We start from the raw sequence: 6867 nt of genomic DNA on the forward strand, positions 1-6867 counted from the left end.
GAAATGCAGTCGAAATTGCAAGTGTCACAATTTTAGGACGCTACAATGCTTAACCGAAGTTTCCTCAAAATATTTGATCAGATCCAGAATACTTTTTAATTCCGATTTCAATCTCCAGTTAGTAACTTCCCTAGTCCTGACTGCATTTATAGTTAATGACGAATCACCTTCAATTTCCAGATATTTAATCTTGAGTGATTTAGCTATAATGAGACCCTCCCGCAATGCTAAAAACTCAGCCATGTTATTGGAAGCCACACCTATGGGCTTATTTATGCTAGCTATAAGATCACCGTTGTCTTGATGGATAGCACACCCAATGCCTGCTACACCCGGGTTCCCACAGGACGCGCCATCAAAGTTAAGCTTAGCCCAGCCCTTTCTGGGAGGTGCCCATTTTGTTAGCTTCCTATCCATCTCAGCCTGTTTCCCACCTTTCCCAATAAACGGGGGAATTATCAGACCCAACCATTTAGATCGAAGGACCTCATCCCATCTGGATAAGCTAATGGACTTTTCCTGTGTATATCTAAGTTTATTATTGATTTTTTCCATAATTGTTGCTTCGATCTTATTTAGAAGGGATTCTACCCTCAATTTTGATTCTTTGAAGATCCGCCTGTTTCTCTCCTTCCATATTTCCCAAATGAGGATTGCCGGGGAAATTAACCACACTGAGTGATATATATTCTTTGTGTGAGGAGGTTGCCAACTAAGCAGCCATTCTGAAATGTCCCTAGGTCTCGGCGTCAGCCATCCAAGGCTTGAGCAGAGCCAATCCCAACATCTCTGACTGAAACTGCAATTGAGAAGCAGGTGATCCGCATTTTCTTCCTCAGATTCGCAGAGAGGACATCTCGAAGGACCCAGGAAACCTAATTTTGAGAACCAGTCTGAGGTAAGAATTCTTTTTTGGAAAGTTGCGCATGAGAAGATACCAGCTTTAGGAAGACCAATGTTATTCCAGCATAGGCTAATCGGTATATTAGGATAGGTTGTAGCTCGACTGAGTTTTAAAAGTGAGTATCCTTCTTTGGCTTTGTAAATGCCAGACGAGCTACCCGCCCATATTATCCTGTCTTTCCCAGAATGTAATGAAAATTGCCTATGCCTCAAATTATTCCAGAGGATCTCCTTATCAGAATTTGACAAATTCATCTCATCAAGGGGTTTCCACTCCCAACCCAAGGCGGGATCATTGGAAATAAGCTTGATATAATCCTTAACAAACCTACCCCTGATAGCTTTGCAATGTTCAATACCTTCTAGGCTAATACCAGTTTTGTCTAAAGCTGGATAGCCCCCCCAAGAGTCTTCCCAGAACAGAGCCTCAGATCCATCCGCGATATCCCAAGAAAGATAATCCCTGATCACCTTTCTACATTCCATCATAAAATTCCAAACTTTGGATCCTTTGGGTACTATTTCCGTCCTCAAAATGCTATCAGGGTTGGGATTAGTAAGATATTTAGCTTTGAGGATCCTTACCCATTTAAGATTTGGATCCGAGTACATTTTCCAGACTAATTTCGCCCCCAGAGCCAAGTTTTGTGCCCCCAAATCTTTGATGCCAACTCCCCCTAAACTGATAGGTTGGCTAATTTTGTCCCAAGAAATTAATGCGAATTTCTTTTTGTCTGAATCCATATTCCAAAAGAACTTCCTCATCTTTTTTATCATATCGAGCCGAGCTCCTTTAGGTAGCTGCTGGCAGGACATTTGATATATCGGAATAGCCGCCAAAACAGCTTTAAGTAAAGTAATCCTCCCAGCCGAAGAGAGACATTTATTCTTCCAAGAATTCAACCTGAGATCCATCTTGTCAAGGATACCTTTCCATAATGAAATTAAATTGTTTCCCTTATCCAACGGTATCCCTAAATATTTACAGGGCAGTTTCCCTCAATCAAACCCAAAAATATTACATATATCTGTTTCTAAGTTCTGTGAAGTATGGAAGAAAAAGATTTCCGATTTATTCTTGTTTACTTCCTGACCCGAAGCTAAAGCATAAATGTCAAGAATCCTTTTGAAAGCCATGGCTTCCGACCTATTCGCACATCCCATCAGCATTGTGTCATCCGCAAACTGCTGGTGAGTAATAGCCTCCAATCCATTAGTGATTTTAATGCCTTTAATAATCTGGTTCATGCGAGCACATGAAATGATTCTCCCAAGGCCCTCTGCCATTATGATGAATAAGAAAGGGGATAAAGGATCCCCTTGTCTAATCCCTCTAGATATCTGGAAGAAGCCTGCAGGAGAACCATTAATGAGTAATGATATCCTGGGAGATGAGATGCATTCGAATATTAAATTGATCCATTGTTTAGAAAACCCAAAGGATTCTAAACATTTACACAAAAATCTCCAGTCGACTTTGTCATATGCCTTTTTGATGTCTAATTTGATCATCATAGCCGCTGAATGATTTAGATGTAACGAGTGCATGACTTCTTGCGCCACAATAATACCATCAAATATGGATCTTCCTGGAATAAATCCTGTCTGTTCCTCTGAAATTATGCAAGGGAGAATGCCCTTCAATCTATTCGCTAAAATTTTTGTAAAAAGCTTGTAGATTGTGTTGCATAAGGAAATAGGTCGGAATTCATCAAAGTTTCTTGATTCCTCTTTCTTAGGAATCAAAGTTATGAAAGTATTGTTGATCTCCCTTAAAATACTTCCAGAATTTCTTACGGCTTCCAAAGCATCCACCACCTCCTTACCAATAATGTGCCAGCATTTTTGGAAAAAGCAAGCTGGAAAACCATCAGGACCGGGAGCTTTATCTGGGTTAAGTTGCCCCAATGCTAATTTTACTTTAGATTCTGAAAGTTTGTTGCAAAGTGCTTTGTTTTGATTTTCAGTTACGATCTTAGGAATATTCCTAAGCAAAGCTAAATTGGCGTCTTTAGGAGAAGATTCCGAACTGAATAAAGTTTTGAAATGGTTCACCGCTTCTGTAGCAATGTCCTTTTGATCTTATAGAAGGATGCCATTATTGCTCATGATCTTGTGAATACTATTGGTGATCCTCCTATTTTTTGTACTGTTGTGGAAGAACTTAGTATTCCTATCCCCATTTTGAAGCCAATTCTCTCTAGATTTCTGTTTCCAAAAAATTTCTTCTTTTGTTAGCGTATCCTCATATTTCCCGAGAAGCTCCTTTTCCTTGAGGAAGCTCTCCTGATCCATTCCAAGTCTAAACACCTTTTCATTAAGGTCTGAAATTTCTTTTTCTAATGAAATTTTGGTTTCAAAAATATTACCGAAGACTTCATTATTCCATTTCAATAACTTGCTTTTAAGATGTTTTAGTTTATTTACAAGGCAAAACATTTTTGAACCCTGAAAATTAACCTCCGACCACCACCTGGCAACGAGATCATAGAAATCCGGATTTTGCAACCACATTTTTTCAAACTTAAAGGGGAAGCACCTCGGTGTAGCCTCTCCCTCAATATTGAGGATGACAGGATAGTGATCAGATCCTGACGAAGGGAGTAACGAAGCTGAGAGGTTAATTGCTAGATCGTTCATATTTCCTTTAAAAAGGAATCTATCTAATCTCTCAACGATTTGAGTAAAGCCTGATCTTCTATTGTACCAGGTATACATACCATTACTAGTTTCTATATCAATCAGATTGTTCAGATCTACCCACTCTCTAAAGTCTTTTAAAGATTGTGGTTCCCTGCGAATACCACCCTTTTTCTCTGATAAATTTAGGATAGCATTGAAGTCTCCTCCTAGAATAACAGGGGAAGAGGGATCTATTTCCATCATAAATGAGATTTCCGACCAAACTTTGCGTTTCCCAACATCTGGAATCGGGCCATAGATGTTTATAAGGGTAAATGAGAGCTTACTGTGTTTGCTTGTAACCTTTCCCAATAGCCAGTTTCTGCTTCCTGCTAATGGACAGAATAATATACTACGCGGATTCCAAATGATACCTAATCCACCAGAGGCACCCCTGGCTTCCACAAATTCCCAACTTAGAAGACCTAATTTCCTTTAAAAGCCTCAGCTTCTACTTGGGCTAATTTAGTTTCTTGAAGGAGAACGATGTCATGTTTCCATTTTATGATGTTGCGTCTAATAAGACGCTGTTTGTTAGGGGCATTCATGCCCCTAACATTCCACAAGGAGATTTTCATTGGACCGTGGGAAGGCCCTTCCCCTTCCCAGCATCAAAGAAGGCAATTAATTTGCCTTGATCTTTTGCATTTCCATCCTGCAACCTTAATTCGCTTAAAGATTTTCTGCCTCTACTTCTAGCTTCTCTAGCGCAGTCAGGGGTGTTTTTCCCGTCATATATGTTTGTTATTCCTAAGGGTAGTTGGGGAATTGTCACTCCTTCTCCGTCATCCTCTCCCAGTTGGGACTGAGCTGCTGTGTAGTCATTGACAGGGAGAGGGGTGATATCTCCTTCCCTATTCTCATTATTATCTCCCACATCCAAAGAGGCCAGAAGTTCCTGAATTAGAAACCTCTTCTCAGCTTCTTCTTCCGGGGAAAGATTTTCAACTTCATTATTATTAAATACCTCTAGAACAGCAGCCATTCTAGAAGACATTTCTTCTTGATCAGCCTCATTTTCTTGCCCCATGTTTACAACTGATTTTGTTTCAGAAGGAGATTTCAACAAATGCGTTGGATGTCTATTTCGCATTTTCGCCTGTTCATTCCTTTTATAATTTAATATTATATTATATAATATAATATTGTATTATATTATATATAATATAATATTGTATTATATTATATATAATATAATATTGTATTATATTATATATAATATAATATTGTATTATATTATATATAATATAATATTGTATTATATAATATGTAACATATAATATATTTTTTAAATTAAAATTACAAATAAAAATCGGATATCCGATTTTATCCGATATCCGCTTTGCATAGGTAATTACCAGGCCAAGGTGTACTGACACCCAGGCCAAGCAAAAAGTCAACACAGATTTTCGCGTTTTTAGGCGAGTGAGGAAGGCTATTTTTTTCACATCGCCACTTTTTGGCCCCCTTGATCTTGCACTAACCCAGGCAGTTGGCCTTTCTACATGTGCAGACCCCATTTGTATACACATACTATCTGTAGTAGTATCATCTAATTGTGGGTAAGGTTTCCCACTGTGGTTTTTCCCTTACCGGGTTTCCATGTCAAAATCTATGTGTTGTGTTGTGGATGTTGTTTTTTGTTTTTGTTTCATGCATTAAATTAAACTAGTACTGCTATAACTGTTAATCTGTTTTACCGGCAGTTAAGTTTGGTTTACCAGCATTAAGCTTAAATTGGAATAACTACTATTTGGATTAAAATTTATTGAAAACTGATTCAACCCCCCCCCCCCCCCCCTGCCTCTTAGTTGTCCTTCCCGGGACCTAACAAACTAATCACTACACACACTTATGACCTCCTCGAATATGAACTTTTTCAATATATATCTTTGTCTTAGCTATTGTTGATCTCTTATGCTTTATCCTAAATTAAGGAAGTTTTGGAAGTCAAAGCTAGGTATAGATTTTGAAGTTCTAAAAAGCCTCGAGATATTTTTTCCAAGAAAGTTGCCATTTGTTATGCCCCACATACTTGTCCCCTCCATTTCATCCTTAGAAATGTGGTTCCCCCTTCCTTTCCCTTTTTGTTTCTCTCTTGTAATTCTTTCATTTCCCTATCCTTTTGTTTTGCCTCTCTGGAGTTTTGGGTTTTTGAAACTCCAGTCTTTTTTGTTTTCTTTGTTCGCACTCTAGAACCTCAGTTCTCAGAATCCTGAAGTGCACCCTGTCCCTTTGTTCCTTGTCTTTTTTTTGACTTCGATATTTTGGGTTTCAGAAACCCCAAATTATTTTCTCCCTTCTCTTTGAATTCTTAGGACTCTTAAATCCCGGAATCCCAAATTATTTCCCTTGGTTTGTTTGGATTTTGGAACTCTAGGATTCTGGAGTCCCAATGTCTTGTTTAGTGACCCGAAACCCCAGAGTGTGCCTCAGTTCCCGTAGTATGCTAGGATTATAAATAGCCCTTCAAGAGCCTTTAGAGTTCATTTGTATGTTGTTATCCTTTGAGCTCTTCTCTCCTCTTGGCAATCTAGTTTCTCTCGCGACACGTTTTTCTTCCTTTCTTCCTCCTTGTCCAAGTAGGTTTTTCTCTTCCTGGCTTTGTTTATTTTTTTTGTTTTCTTTTGTTTTGTGTGTTTTCTTATGTTTTTCGTAGCTTAGGGTTTGTTCCAATAAGTTGAATTTTCTTTGACACTTGGGGTTTTCGATCTTCCCCCACCCCCAGATCCCAGGTCTCTGAGATCCTAGACCCTTGCCTTTCCCCTAACTTCAGAACCTTGAGTTCTTGAGATTTTGGAGTTCTTTGTCCCTTTGATTTTCAAGTTCCGCAATCCGTTTCCAAGCTTGGCTTCATCGTCCTTTGGAACCCCGAGATCCCAAGGGATGCTCTTGAGATTTTCCTTGTGCACTCCATAACTCCGAGTTCCCAAAGTCTCGAAGTTGGTTCCCTAATGACTTTTCCAAGACTCCAGAATGTTGGAATCCTAGGATTCCAATGTTCTCCATTGGCCGCTTTGTTCATTTCGGGACCCTGGGATATTGGGATCCCAAAGGGCTGGTTTTCCTACTTAATTCACCCCAGAGTTTTGAGATTACAAAGCTTTGAGGTAAGTCCCTTAATTAAGTTTCTAAGTTTCAAGACCTCGAAACCCTGAGATCCTGAAATCATGCATAATGGTTTCTTTTGACCCTGGAACCTCAGAATTCCAGAGTCCATTATTTTTAAATCAATCTCTTGAGGTACTAATTATGCATATTGTCTTGTGCAAATTGAACCAG

This window comes from Cryptomeria japonica, chromosome 2 (genome assembly GCF_030272615.1).
Source record: "Cryptomeria japonica chromosome 2, Sugi_1.0, whole genome shotgun sequence".
Taxonomy (NCBI): domain Eukaryota; kingdom Viridiplantae; phylum Streptophyta; class Pinopsida; order Cupressales; family Cupressaceae; genus Cryptomeria; species Cryptomeria japonica.